Genomic DNA, 16,752 nt, shown 5'->3' with positions numbered 1-16,752 from the left:
GTTGTGTTGGTGGTATTTTATTTTTAAACACTATAGAAAATTAACATTTTAGAACCACTCACAGAACATTTAATTTCTTAACCTCTGTGATACGTATCTTATATTTATATATATATATATAGAAGCCAAAGTCAAAACAAATTATATGGTCTACAAAATTGTCTAAAAAAGTTTGGAGACCCATGCAATAGAACACCTCTGGGACATTATGTTTAGGTTCATCAGTTAACATATGTACTTCATTTCAGTATAATGCTTTTTAATTTGAGCTTTAACATTGTCTAAATCAACTGTTTCAGTGGTGATATTTTTTTTTCAATATTTATTTCATATATTATATTTACATTTACATTACATTAAGTCATTTAGCAGATACTTTTATCCAAAGCAACTTATAAATGAGGACAATGAAAGCAATCAAAATCAGCAAAAGAGCAATGATATCCAAGTAATATAACAAGTCTCAGTTAGCTTAATGTAGTACACGTTGCAAGTTTTTTTTAAATTATATAATAAATAAAAAGAAAACAGATAGAACAGAAAAAGAATAGCTCAAGCTAGTGTTAGAGGCCTTTTTTACTTTTGTTACTTGTGTAATAAATAAAAAGAAAAGAGATGGAATACAACAAGATTAGAAAAGCTAATGTTAGTTTATACACACACACACACATACACACACACAAACACACATATATATGTACATGTACATGTACATGTATATATATATATAAATTTCAACTTCAGTTTATGAAAATGATAATATATATATTGGGTACTTTCAATTGGGAGGTGGCTGTCCCAAACCCTAGCCCCTAAATTTCAACTTCAGTTTATGAAAATGATAATAAAAAAAAAAAAAAAAAAAAAAAAAAAAAAAAAAAATATATATATATATATATATATATATATATATATATATATATATATATATATATATATACAACAATTTCATATTATATATAAAATGTATATAAATATTAAATTTTTTTTAAAATTTTTTTTAAATTTTTAAGTTAAAAAAAATATACATTCATTTTAATAAAATGTGTCCCGCATTTTTCATGTCACTACCGAAACCATGTATGTTTTAGAATGTGCTGTTAGCATCTTTGAGCTAGGTTCAAAAGTATCTAAAATCATCACTACCAAAACAGTCACTACCAAAACATTTGGAGTTTCGGTAGTGACATCTTTGTTTTTTTGGGTGTTATCCCATAGATTTGTCACTACCGAAACATTCACAACAAAACATGTCAATATTGTTTCGGTAGTGACAAAATGGTACACATAATCCTCATATTTTCGGGCAATAAACAAAATTTTAGTACAGTTATGATTTTATGTGCAGTCACTACCAAAACATGATACGGAAAATTTACATAAAATACCAAAACATGACGTGGTTGCTACCAAAGCACTATTGTCACTACCGAAAATGTGCTGTCGCTAGCAAAACATGGGATGTTTAGTCAAAAATAAAGTATACTGAATTATAAACTAGGATGTAATGATTTTTGGTTCAATGCATATTCAGACTAATGAATCCTTAACTTTGAAATTTCAAACTTTTTGCCTTTTACAAAGAAAAATTGGATTCAAAATACAACAAATCTCATAAATCATACTTAAAATATTGTTAAAAAAATAATTGGTATGGATTTATCTCTGAAAACATTTTAATAAAATTGCTATATAGATATATATATATATATATATATATATATATATATATATATATATATATATATATATATATATATATATATATATATTGCTTACAATCTAGATGTAAGCAAAATCTTAATAGGTCAATATAACCCTTCTAATTAAATTATTATCACTGTGTTTCGGTAGTGACAAATTTGGAGGACAAATATTCCAAAACTTTCTTAAAATACAATTTGAGAATTTACTGCACAATTACTAGAAATGTGTAACTTGGATATTATAAAATCTGCATACATACAAATTTTTTTGGGGAAAAGACACTTTTTTTTTCAGACATTTTCAACTTTTGACCAATTCTGTAATGGCCCATATATATATGAATACTATAATAATTTAATAATTTTTTTTTTACCAAAGGTAAGAATAATTTGCACACACACACAGAAAGTATTAAGCCTTATCTTGCCCTTTGGCTTCTACCCTCAGTTAATCTGATTGGTCCACGATGACCTCGTTGATGTGGTCCCTCCCCCAGCATAAGCAGAATGGTTACGTTTCTGATTAAATCAATCAATCAAAGGATGTCTTTGCCCAGTTCCTCACCCGTCAGCCCTGCTCATCCGTACAGTGCGCTGATGATAGCAACCATTACGGCAGATTGCAGGTCAAACTCCTCTGGCGACGGCTGCGTCTCATTAGTCGCTCACACACTTGGAGGAACGTGATTAAATGTGATGGTCGCAGCTCACGACCCGTGACTTACATGAGGGATCACAAGTGCGCATGTATTTTTGGGTTTCATATTTTGACACAGATTCACACCAGAGGGACGGGAGAACCTTGATCCTCACCTTTCACCTCCTGAGCAAAAATCAGATAATTACTTTATCTGGCAAAAGCGCCTGGGGTAGAATGATTTTTAGCATGCTCATGTTTGTTAATTGGTAATGCTAATTTATTAAACAAAGAGCTTCAGCTCTGAAATGTGTTTGAATGAGCCAAGTCATTGTGAAGTAGTTGATCTAACATAACCTAATTTTTACATTAACATGACTAGTCTATCAGCTATTAGCTACAGTTACACTCTAAAAAATGCTAGGTTAAATACAATACTGGGTTCAAATACTGGGTTCTTTTGTCCCAGCAGTTGGGTTAAATGTTTACATGTTTAACCCAACCTTTTGGGTAGTAACCCAAATGCTGGGTCAAAACAACCTATACGCTGGGTTTGTCCATATTTTACCCAGTGCTGGGTTGTATTTAACCCAGCATTTTTTAGAGTGTATGCTAATTAACGACATTCTTGGCAGAATTTGTCATACATGATATCTCATATCAAGTGGATTATTAAAAAGAGGTGCTATATTTCAAACTAACAAATTTTTGCCTGACTGGACAATAAAAATCTGAGAAGAAAAGAAAAAACTCTAATATTTGAAAGAGGAACCAACACTAGAGATATATACTATATTATCCATGATTATTTTAAACAGTTTTTTATATAATATTTAAAAACCATTTAATAAACATAATATAACATTTGATGCTTTGTTGTGTAGTTAATATAGTCACTTTACTGTGTTGTGCCAAACCTCTTATAGCATCACTTTATTTATGATATAATATTTTATTCATCATATATTCATACATAATCTATCATTTATTTATGTATAAATTGTCATATGAAATAATATTCAGAATTTTTTTCTTCCAAATCATTATTAGGCTAAATAATTTATTTAAAAGTAAATACATTTTGCTAAAAGTATTTAGGCAAAATATAAATACAAATCTTAAAAAAAGTTTTTTATTGTCATTTTTGGGGAAGTCGTGGCCTAGTGGTAAGAGACTTTGAGTCCTAACCCTAAGGTTGTGGGTTCGAGTCTCGGGCCGGCAATACCACGACTGAGGTGCCCTTGAGCAAGGCACTGAACCCCCAACTGCTCCCCGGGCGCCGCAGCATAAATGGCTTCCCACTGCTCCGGTGTGTGTTCACAGTGTGTGTGTGTGTGTTCACTGTTGTGTGTGTGCACTTTGGATGGGTTAAATGCTGAGCACGAATTCTGAGTATGGGTCACCATACTTGGCTGTATGTCATGTCATGTCATGTCACTTTCACTTTTTTTTTTCCACTTTCACTTTTTTTTTTTTGCATTATTTGAGGGTCATTTAGTATGATATGGGAGAATATGGAGCTCATGCTCAAGGAGAAAAAAAAACGTTTTATTTAGCGGCCTAATATGAGTAAAAATATGCAATCTGTTGCAGAAGCTGATATTTATATGGCTAAAAAGTGTAATGTATTTCTGACAGGTTTTAATGTAAATCAGTGAGCTGTTTAACAGTATAGCAGGCTACTTGCACACAAATATATTCAAATATCACTTCAGTCAAGTAAGTGTTAAGATTGAAATATTGCTAACAATATAATAACTTATTCTTCTGTTTTCTGTTAAAACAGGAAAGATTTAATTTAGAAGCTTTAGAAATTTGTATCAAATGTGACACAGTACACTTTATAGAGTTAAAGACAGCTTTATATTCAATTTAAATTCGAGAATGACACTTCATAGATAAAATGAGAAAGTAGGTTGGAACTCATGGTTTGTTTTGTGTGTGTGTGTGTGTGTGTGTGTGTTTGTGTCCTTGCGTTTGTGTTTGTGTGGGAGAGCCCATCTCAGGACAATTCACTGAAAACAGTAAAACAGAGAAGATGAGAGAGAAGAATGACCTCATTTCAGCAGTATATAAAATATAGTGTATGTGCATGTAAGACATGAGGGATCACACAGTTGGGAGGGGGAGCGATATGCTGTCTTAACAGGAGATTTCATGACATGAATAACAGATGTATGCGTGTGATTTTGCCTCTATATGTACATGTTTCTGATGAGATCATACAGTTGAGAGGTTTGCCCTCATGTCAGCTAATGAAACGAGAGTGTCTGATGACATCATGTAGGACGCTACCTAAGGCCTGTCAGAACAAACGTCCCGTCTTCATGTAAAACGCTTTTTACCATGGTAATCTTGCTGCATAAGTGATTAGAACACTGCGTGTAGATGGAATCTCTGTCTCTTTTTTCTTCTGTCCAAATCTGTACACTTCCTTTTCCTAATTCACTACGCTCCTCTTTATTTTTTAATAAGATTTTTTTTTTTTTGTAATGAACATGTTATCAAACAGTCAGACATACAACATATGTGATTCCCAACCAAGGTTCTTGAACAGGTTGTAATATATATATATATATATATATATATATATATATATATATATATATATATATATAGTAATTTAAAAATTTGTTTAGTTTCTCTTTTTAGTGTCTACATAGTTTTATTCTTTTTTGTATTTAAATGAAATGAAAATGAGAAATGTTACCTGGGCAAATTCATTCATTAATTCATTGTTGCATTAATCATTTATTTTATTTTAGGTATTTTTTCAATAATAACCCTGTCCATGATGCCTTAAAATTCTGTCTAGATAGGCAGCTCAGTAGGTTTTGGAACAGATCCTCTGGAAAGAGAGAGATAGAACAAAAGAATAAAGAAAGCAAAAGGCCACAAGCGAATGAGTGAGAAGTAAATTAAAAATAATGGAGGAAGTATGTGAGAGATAAAGCAGAGAGATGGGCCAGCGGTTTATTGCCTCTAACTGCATTTCTGTGTGTCTCTATCTGTATTGTATTGTGCAGAGAGGGTGACGGCTAAGATGCAAATCGCTTTTTGCCGCAAACAATATTGCATTTCTGTGAACTTCATCCATCCTAGAGAGAGCGGAGGAAAGGGAGATGGATGGAGCGCTGAACTTTAATCAGGAGGAAGCCTGGAGCGATGGAGACTTGCTTTGGTCTGTGTATTTTTTCTGTGTAGGATACAGATTAATCAATCACATGCACACGCACACATACTCATCATGTGACCACGACTGACACTACGATGACAATCCATCTCTTTCCCATCAGCCTTGTTGACGTCCAACTCCCCCACACATCCCAAAATCACATCACACACACACAGTGCAAAAGACAGATGAGGAAAAACAGAATGAGAAAATAATCCCGTCTATGAGGACTTAAAACCCAAAGGACTCTCAAATTGACTAAACATGGCTGTTCTTGTCAACCCTTTTCCATAACAAACACACACACTCGCACACCAGCCAATCAAATTCTCTTTAAGTTCCAGCAAACTTTTCTTTTAACACATCTCATCCAGCTGGAAAAACGGATGATTCTTTAAGCCCCACCTTTTTTTGTCCACGTTCCCTCAACACAAGAGTCACTTTTGGCTACAACCTCCAAACAACTTGATACATCCAACATTAAACACAAAAGACATATGTCATATTCAGCACCCATGAGAACCAATCAAGTTCTGTCTCTAAAGTCAGCTGACCAATATAAATAACTCACCTTTTTCAGTATATTAAATATTTAGTATTTTTTTTAAATAGTTGTATAGTTATATAGAGTTATATTATATGTTTATAGTTAGGGCCAGTTACATAACTTTCTCTTGAAAGTTTGCGGGAGCATGTCCCACCCATATGTTCTGTTTCATATACATAATGGAAGCCTCATAATATTGTGATATTGCTAAATTTTAACAAATGGTAATTCTGTTTTGACAGCGTGGATCAGCGTTGAGACCATTGTTATATCAAACCAATGATATAATAAAGCAATAACAACACAAGCTTATTAGAAAAATGTGTTTCTACTTACAGTTTTTGCAAAACTCCAAAAACTTACCAATTCATAACATTTGATGGAGTTTCCAGTTGGAACACTAGCAGTGAAACATAATTTTTTTTTTAAAGCTTTTCAGATTATCAAATGAATTATCAATTAATAAATACTTATTTTCACATGGTTCTTTGCACAATACTATGTTTTGACCTTAAAAAAAAAAAAAATACTTTTAACCATTTCCACCAGTGGAGAATTGGTCAACTAATACATTTTGAAATTTGCATCTCATAACCAGCTCCATATATATGGCTTTTGTAAGATAGTAAACTTGCTCGGTAGTGCACCTGGTACAATGCTTTACCTGCAATGTGGAGGGCTCTGCCGTACCAGTCCCATGAAACACGACTCACACACATTTAGATACTAGCTAAAATGATAAAATAGCATGGTTTCTGCAGTAAATTAGTTTTTATCTCACATTTGCTTTTCACTATGTGGTAAAGGTTTAACGTAGGGTTAATGTAGGCAGTGTGTTACTTTTAAACTCAAGAGAGCATTTACCTTTTAGCACCACTCATCGTACATTTCGTTTACGAATTTCAAATAGCAAGAACTAGCGTAATAAAACTGTCAAATTCACATTCATCTGTTTCAAATAAACTGAACACTTTTAGCCCCACTCACTGGACATTTCACTTGGAAAGTCTTGTGAAATATGAAGCAATGTAATACAATTTTGCCAGAGTTGCAAAGATTTTATCATGGATGATTTTTTTTTTTTTTTTTTTGCTTTTTGCTTTAAACCCTTTAACTGTAGGAAAATCACCTTTTGCTTCATTAAAAGTTGACGTAAGACAGAAAAACACACACTAAAAGGACACCGCACTAATGACAGGGTGAAATATTCGACCTGAAGTCACTTACATAAAGACTGAATTACACTAAAACAAAGAGGTGATGTTGTGCTGGTGAGAGTCTCAGCTCTGCGGTGCTCTCTTTCACATTTGCACAAAACTTTCATTAGCGTGGATGGCAGGGTGCGAGAGCAGCCATATCTGTTCCATTAGCGTCGTTCACCATAAATCAGACTAATCTCTCCTCGAGGGTGCACACTAATGACACCGCAACTGCCATCGCCACCGCTACCCTTAACTCACACGCACTGGCGTCTGTCATTACGCCACCCGCCCTGCCTGCCCCCGCACCAACCCAGATGAGCCAGATGATTGGTCAAGGGATAAACAGACTGCTGCATACAAGCCACACCCACCCAAGGAGAGAGAGAGAGAGAGAGAGAGAGAGAGAGAGAGAGAACAATTTTCTATGTATTTTGGGGCTGCAGAACAGCACTAAGCCCAGAAAAAAGCATCAGGGATGATTCACACAAAACTGAACATTCTGTCATCATTACAATTTTCATATCATTGCAAACTCCTATGATTTTCTTCAGTGGAACACAAAAAGAGATGTTTTAGCAGGATGTTAGTGCTGCTCTTTTCCAAATAACAATCATATTGAAACCGTCGATAGTCAAACTGGGTGTGTGTTGTTTAGTTAGAAGGCATATAAGAACCAGTGGTGTTTAGTGTCATTCATTTAAAATCTTTTTACATGCCAAGTTTCATTATGTGCATATGCAAATACCATTTGAGAGAGGGAAGAAAATCAGTGGATGACTACAAAAATGTGGATTTCTTTTTTAAGCAAAGCTATCATATGACTTTAGAAGACATGGAATACAGCACATGGCTTTAAAAAACCACGAGAAGTAGGGTAGTGAAAAAAAAAACAAAAAAAAAAAACAAGGTTTAGACAAGTTTTGTAAAAGTTGACCAACTTTTATCTTGAACGCCACGTATTTGGAACACTGTCATGCAAATGCAGCAGTCAAACACATCCATCCATCTAGCGCATGGAAAAACAATGGAAACGCAGCACAGTGGAACAGCCCCTTAGTGAGTTGTCAATTTCTAAATTTGAATTTTAACACTATGGGATGATAATCTGAACAGATTTGTTACATCTTCAGGTGAATATTTCTTTTGTTCACACACGTCTGTTCAATTCCATCTAAGCTGTGTGGTTATTTATCTGTCAAAATAAAAATTAGTATAAATCGTTTTCAAGAGCTGATGACCCTTCGTTTCTGACTTCCTTTTGAGGGCTTCAGTGCTTAAAGATACCCTAAGAAAAGTCCATATAAATATGTACTCTGGAACTATGCATTGTGTTAATATGAATTTTCCTTTTTGGTTTTTCACAGATGTTTCCTCTGTTTTGAATTACAAAAAGGTAGCTTTATTTGAAGGTTACAAAATTACATGTTACTTCTCTTTACTATAGTAATAACAGAAAATGATGCATAATTAGGAGCAACTAACCTTAAACCAAACCTTAACCTTAACCCTATAGTAGCCTAAGTACATATATTTAACATTATTCAGTACTAATTTGTGTAATTACACTATAATAACATAAAGTGTAACCAAGGAAATGTCCATAAACTTAATAGATAATGTCCTGAAAAAAAAATAAAATAAAAATAAATAAATAAATAAATAAATAAAAAAAAAAAAAACAGGACCTTTTCCCTCTTTAATGGATTTTTTTAATTTTTTTCTCACAGTACATAGAGTCCTTTTTTAGTTTGATAGGCCCTGGTCAATATATACTTTCTTTATATGGAAAAGAGCACCTTGGAGAGTCTTAAAAATATCAGCTGGAAAAAATGAGTTTGGAACATGAGTGTGAGTAAATTATGACAGAGTTTACATTTTTGGGTTGAGCACATACACAACCTTACATTACAAAAAAAAAAAAAAAAAAAAACACCCCCACAAGCTGACACACCCATAAAAAACTCAACAGGAAACAATATCTTTCTCTCTGATATAACTCATGATGAATAGCTCAGTAGTGCCCAGCGCTGGGTAATGTGGCTGTGTTTTGATTGGGTGCAGAGTGGGCAAGTGATTAGCTTTTAGGATTTATGATTATGGCTTATCAAACAATACACACAGCATGACTCTACTGCACACATGCGGTATCATGGGTAATCAAACAGCACAGCTTATCCATTGGGAAATACACACAGCATTGCGTACAAAAGCTCCCAGCATTGGTTGACTGTATTTCAGTGAAGCACACAACACTCGCAATACTGGATCATATAACAAAATTAAGCAATTCTAAAACCACTCCAATAAGCAAATGATTCACAATGGCATCAGTATTACAGAACACAATGTTAAGAGTGTGAAAAGAGCTTGTAATAGACTAATGCATTGTATCATTTCTATTTATTTTTTTTTCCCCAAAAAAGTTTGCCTGACTGGCCATTTAACAGACATTTCTCTACTCTAAAATGTAAACCATTTTATCAAATCAAAAAAATACGTTTTGCAGAACAACATATATGTACACAATAAGTACACGATTATTTTTTATGTGAGTACATAGGAGTAATACAAAGTTGGGCCGTAATTGGTAACAGAATACAACCCTCCAAACTTTGCTAATGCATACCAGTTCATTCATCACACTGGAAATATTAAGTCCAGCATATTGTGGGATACAGTATCTCACACAGGCTGCTCTGTTGTATAGGTCTACCACACAATTTGCTGTATATATTAGGTCATTTGGGAATTGTACGCATACTGGAAAACTAGCAAACTGAGAACAGTATGCACACTTATACTGCAGAAATAGTATGAGTAGAATGGTAGTAAGATATTCTGTTACAGCACCGCAGAGACGCATATGAGTATACACTAAGGGCTCGTTTGCATGGCCCAATGCTTATGTTTAAAACTTTCCATAATAAAAATTACTGCTATAAAACTATAGGTGTGACCAGGGCTGTTTTAAGGCTTAGATTGGAGTGTTTGGCATGTATTTTTCAGGATAGCATATCAAAAGAGTTGTGCTAACATGACTGTACACTGTCCCTGGTAACAGACCCCTTATCCTCAATTCAAAAACAATGGCAAAAAATTTAGGAAGGAAAAGTTTTGGAAAGCTAAAGTCAACAATAAAAGTTATTTTAATGTCATAGTTTCCAAATGCAACATGATATTCAATCAGAAATTTGATTTAATTGTTGCCAGAGGTGTTAACCTTGATGAATGAATGTTGACGTGTTTTTTCATATTTTCTGAAGCTGGAAACACCACTATTGTTTGTGGGATTGTATCATAATGTACAATACTGAAAAAAGATTGCCAAGTACTGTACTGCATTAGTTGTAATAATGAAATAATAGAGCAATACAGGGATAACGTAATATTACAAGCAAAGCCAGAAGTTAACACCCTGGTTCCCTTGACAAAAAAATCCAATAGTATTTGTTCAACGGCTTTTGGATTTTTGAAGAAAATTAGCTTTGTGACCAAGAAAAGCCAAGAAATTCTTAATTCTTACATTATTTGTAGATTAGTTTCCCTTCAGAAAGAAATATAACAAATAATATCTTTTTAAATTCTCTGTTGTTTCTTTCAAGATTAAATGGAGACCTGAGTAGGCCTACTCTGTTTCTCAAGTTTCTTCCTGAGAAAAAGAGACAAGTAATGTCATGTGTCTCATCTAGTTTCAAAACATATCTCAACAAGATATCAAAGTCTGCGATCAAAAACCCAAATGTCTATCTGAACTAAGATACTTCACATCAAATTCTTCCAGTTTTGAAGGATAATCCAAAATGTAGTTAAAAAAGTTATTCTGCCTTGTAAAATACTTTATTTTAGGCAAATTCAATAACAGCTTCCTGTGTATGCTTCACGTGAAAATGCATAGTGAATAACTAGTTAACAATATGGCAGATTAAGAGAAGAAATGTTCAAAACCAAATTAAAACAGTTACGCTATACTCAAATGTGATTTTATGCTTAATAGAGTATTGTGTTATTAGCTTACAACATGCTAAAGCTAAATTCTATTAAAGTTAATTGTGAGACAAGTCTTCTCTGCGCTTTGCGTGACAAGCTATTTATGTAACATGAGGTCACTGCCCACATGCAGCAGTTCAAATCAGTGACTTATGAGTTTTCATTTTAGTTAGCAAGTTTCCTTAGAAAGTACCTAGACAGCAAGACAACTCACTCAGTTTTGGGACAGAGCTGATATTTCAGTGGTGAAAATGTGTTTGTGCATGTATGAGAGAAATGTTTGGAGGAGAAGACAAAAGCAAAGCAGTTAGGAAAGGAAGAGGTAGGGGAAAGAGAGAGGAAGGGGGCTGGGGGAAAAGAAAAACAGGACGAGGTCCATTTTTCATCCCTCCTCCCTTGTAGCATTCATTCATCCATCCCCTTTAGTCTGACACAAGCTGAGAGACTAATGTCCATTGTGTCTCAGTGTGTGTGTGAGCGTGTGTGTAAGAGAAAGAGTCTAGCATGTTGCTTTGTCTGAACTGAGTTCTTCTCATACGCAAAGACAGACTCTGTTACAAAACCTAGTGAGGTGCCACCCTGCATACATAGTCCTCTATGGCAGCATCCGGAAATGGATTCTAATATGTTCTAATATGTAAATGCTTTACAGTTCTGCACATCACACAGTTTAGCACAAGAAAAGAACCTCAAAATTGATTTTCATTGGCATGCTACTAAGCTATGTTACTTCACTTACCATTTTTAATTTACCGTTTATTTTAATCATATATATATATATATATATATATTTTTTTTTTTTTTTTCAGACAAGTGTAAAGATCCAAAATATCCAAAATCCCTTCGGTAAAAAAAAAAGTTTAACTCTAATATGTCAACAAAATGAAACAAGAATTTTCAACTCATCCAGTGTTCAGATTTCTGTTCTAGAAATGCATGCACATTTATCAAATTGCATATTTAATTGGATATGGCCTCATTTACGTTCAAACAATATATATATATATATATATATATATAAACGTGTAATACAAAAAATGTCTGTGATTTTTAATGTAATCAATCACAGGGGAAAGTCGGGACGTTGAAGGAGGACTGAAGTACGTTGATTTCTATTTTCTAACCCTATTCCTCAAAAGACACACATGCAATGCTGCCTTTGAATTTGTCCCAATTTTATGAACCGAAAAAAAAGTCTCATCTAGTAGAAACTAATTGCACACCTCTACTCAACAAGTGACATGATCAAGGTCCCATTCTTGTCCATAGTTCAAGCGTGCAGGACAAGATTTTAATATGGTTAAAAGGGTTTTAGTGGTGTCAAAGAACTCCTCTTAACCATGGTAAATCATGACCAGAAAACATTTTGTTGCTTACTATACTGTAGCTTTATTTAGTACTTAGCTTACCTGATAAATGATATGCTTGGCATTTCAGTAGGAAAACTAGAAACTTTAAAAAATTAATAAAAATTGCCCAATTAAATGATCTTCAATCCTACAGGGTTGTCAAAGAAATGGACAGAAGCGTGTTTGTGAGACAAACAATGAGAGAATTGACTGTGTGCTGAAGCATTATACAGCATTCAGCACAAGCCAAGTCCATCAAATCTATAACACACACACACTTAGGTAATTTAGGTCAGAATAATACATCAGCTCACAGTCAATTATACACTGTGAGCGTGTATGTGTGTTTACTTGCTGCTGGTTTAATGTGTGGGTGGACAGCAGGAGTCAAACATGTGCTCGAACACATGTGTGTGTGTGTGTGTGTGTGTGTGTGTGTGTGTGTGTGTGTGTGTGTGTTTGTGTGTGTGTGTGTGCGTATGTGTGTGTTGATGCCAGTCAGTGAGACCATGTGGTTTAGATTCAGTGAGCTGGTGTCTCTCCAGAAGGAAAGACCTTTACAAACACACACATTTCTTTAGTTTACTGCCTGTTCTTTCTCTTCTCTTTCCTGACACTCCTCTGTCAGTGCCATCAATCCATCCATCACCACTGTGAACCCGTAGGAAAGAAGAATAACAAAGATCTCTTTAATATCTCAACTGTTTCTCAAATAGAGACTCCGTCTATTGACAATATGGATGTATTCTAAAGAAATACCTTCTTTTTTTGCAAGCAATATATAGAGGTTTAGATGAAGTAAACTAAGTGCAGATGAAGTAAAGATGCAGGTCACATAATTCTGGAGGTCACACACCAGCCAAGCAACTGTCAATGAGACAAATGTGAATGTAAAGAATAGCTCTCCAGACTTTCTTGGATTTAGGTCTCATGTGCTGGTCAGAAGTGTTAAAGTGACAATGACAGTAATTTGCAAAAAGTGAATTTTTTGAAAGTGAAAAAAGTCCCATATTACCCTCATATTACCATAGTTACACAATGTGATTGCATCATCACACTGTCCATTTGCCCTTCAAAGACTCTGATACACTGTAAGTGCTGCATTACTTTTATAAAAGGGATTACTACATCTTTATGACATTTAGGACACATTTTTATTAACATTATTAAAACATTATTATTATGTTTACAGCATTCAATATTCAGAAACTATACATTATGCACTTATTATCATCATGTAGCCATTGTGACATCAGCTGAAAAGTAAAAATATTTCAGAAAAAAAAAGTTAATTCATCTCAATGCTCAACATTAATGATGTTTTCTGCTAGTAGGTCTGATTTTTACTTTCCTGTTCATATGTTCATTGGCTCCACCAGAAAATCATTTTATTTATTTTGCAGTACAATGTATGTATGTATGTATTTATGCATGTATGTATTTATTATATTGCTTAAAAAAAAGGAAAAAAATCCAACAAGCTGAAAATGATACAGCAATAATGTCACTTCATAACCCCTTGAAATTGTTTCTGGCAAAAAAAAAAAAAAAAAACGTTTTTGGGATTAATGTTCACTGATGAATCATTTATGCTACAATAAGACCAAAAACTATGTAATATACTAAAAAGGTCAATTTTGATTACAAGCTGATGTGAACAAATGATTGTGCTGATTATTATCGTAGAGTCTCATCTGGTTCTGTTTTATGCTACAATTTCATCTCATCTGTACAGATATCCTCCTTTACCTCCATTCTTTGTCCACTGCCTTACATCTCCTGCCTTCTCAGTGTGTTTGTGTGTATGTATGTTAATGCAGGGCCATATATGAGCTCTGTAAAAAGCTTTCCATTAGTCTGATACACAGCCATCAATCCACTCTAAATCTAATCACACACACATACACACAAACAAAACACAGACACATAACTACTATACAAACAGACATGGAGAGACACAAACTCCAGAATGAGATACATGCTGTATAAGGAGCATACTATCTATTAAGAAGCTTTTATCGACAAATGTAGCCTATATATATGTACTGCTCACTACCAAATCTATTCCACAGTAGCTATGTTTCCATCCACCTATTTTTATGCGCATTTTGGAATTACACATAAAAATAATCTGAGTAGGATTTAAGTATGATAGACTTTTTATCTGATAAGAAAAAAAAATGTGCATAAAGTAAGCTAAATTTTACAGTACATCACATTTGCTTTAGTTAATACTATTGGTTAGGTTTAAGGTAAAGTTTTAGGGTAGGTGGCACTATATTTTCAAACGATAGTACATTAACCATTTAGCACCTTACTAGACATTTAATTTCCGAAATGCTACAAAAATGTAATAAAGCAGTTTCAGGGTCACCTTGATAAAACTAAACACTCTTTTTGCACCACTCACTAAATATTTGAAAGTGTCACAAATCGTGCAAGAAGCAACATAATATCATTTTGTAGAAATGTCACCACAGGCACATATTTCCAGTTAGCCTGGCTTGGCATTGTTTCCATTTAAGATTGGCTTGTTTATATCTAAAGCCCACTTGGATTTGTTCTAGATCATTAGAGGTGGCATTATGGTGCCTTCAAAACTGGTTTGAAAGCTGTTTCCTCAGGAGGTGCCTTAATACAAAAACTCTGCCTGTGAAGTCATTGACTAACTGGGCAGGAAGGCAGCTGCCTTAGGTGTCAGACACAACTGCCTCTCAACCCCTCCAGCCTAGAGCTGAACAATTACCTCTCCATCACACACACACAACACACACTGACAGACCCTATCAGACAAATGATGATGGGGTCACGTTGTGTGTGTGTGTGGCATTCTGCAGAATAATGATAATATCCGATCTGATTTCTTGATTATGGTCATGAAAAAAATCATTTGCATATCATATTCATACATGTGTGTGTGTGTGTGTGTGTGTTTACATTTGAAAATAGCAGATCTCTCTGAATACTGATAACTGCTGTATGTAGATTTGCCATTTGTGTGTTTAAGTCTAAATCACCAGCCTACACTAATGGTGTCAGGGTTCGAGGTGAGGTCCTGACTCTGATGACCAAAGACTGCCCTACACACTGCCTAAACGTTAGTCTTTTATAAAAAAAAAAAAAAATGCATTAAGAGGACCCCCCTATGAAAACACATACGCTGTTCATTAAGAGAAGAAAAAAGAAACAGAAACATTTAATGGACATTTAATGATGCTTACAAACAAGACAAAAGATATTAAAGAACTATTATAGAACTCCTAAAGACTGTGAGTAGTTTTTTCTCATGCAAAAAACTGTTTTATGAAACCAGTTTTATTCCATACTTTTGTTAAAAAATAAAAAAAAAAACATGCTAATGATATTAATAAAGCATCATCATCATCATCATTTAAATAAACCTTTAAACAGCTAAAATCAGAAAAAATGCATTGCTTAATCCAAGCTGTCAAAAGTTACCTAGTCCTCATGTAAACCATTAATTCTTATTACCTATTACTTATCTTATTTATTCTTAAAACATAAGCTAGTTTGAAGACAAACAAAAGTCTTTAAGCTGTTTCTCCTTCATGATGGAAGATGCTGGAAATAAACATCATAAAACTTGACAACAAAGAGATCTAATGAAGGCTTCACTACCCACCACCGCCCCATTAATGAAAATCAGTCACTTACCCTCATGTTGTTCCAAACCTGCATGACTTTCTTTCCTCTGCATAAACACAAAAGAAGATACTTTGAAGAATGATGGTAACCAAACAGCTTTGTTTACCATTGTATATACAAAATCATACCAAAACATTTCTCAAAATATCTTCTTTTACTGCATTTGCTTAAGAAAAAAAAGACATATGCTAACATTTACAAGGATGATGGCTTTAATCCATTTGAAAAATAACGTTTTTCCCAGTGGCCTTTTTACTAAAGAAAGCAATAAATCTAAGAAGGTCGTTGTCGTGTGACCTCCTAATTGAAGAGTTCACTTATAAAAATAAGACTTTTAAGCCAGAGTTAAATAAACTTGAAAAATGTTTACCAGCTTGTTCAGAATCATTCTGTCACTGATGTCCAAATACAGTAAATGTCTTTGTACTAACAACCCTTTCACATGACTCACATCAACTTTTTCTAATGCACTGAACTCATCAG

The 16,752-nt window shown here is 34.0% G+C and overlaps 1 protein-coding gene across 2 annotated transcripts in view; it reads right to left on the bottom strand.

Moving 5' to 3' along the window:
* Positions 1-16,752, bottom strand: part of LOC109054073 (retinoic acid receptor alpha-A) — a 128,908-nt gene that overhangs the window by 69,103 nt on the left and 43,053 nt on the right. Inside the window, exon 1 of one of the 2 annotated variants that reach the window (XM_042735173.1) lies at positions 16,279-16,297. The exons of the other annotated variant lie outside the window; for it this stretch is intronic. The gene's annotated coding sequence lies outside the window, so the exon portion shown is untranslated. Of the gene's footprint in view, positions 1-16,278; positions 16,298-16,752 lie in introns of those variants that run through there. 2 annotated transcript variants of the gene reach the window in all.

The sequence above is a fragment of the Cyprinus carpio genome, chromosome B12 (assembly GCF_018340385.1).
Source record: "Cyprinus carpio isolate SPL01 chromosome B12, ASM1834038v1, whole genome shotgun sequence".
Taxonomy (NCBI): Eukaryota; Metazoa; Chordata; class Actinopteri; order Cypriniformes; family Cyprinidae; genus Cyprinus; species Cyprinus carpio.
This window is presented reverse-complemented; position numbering and strand designations above follow the sequence as displayed.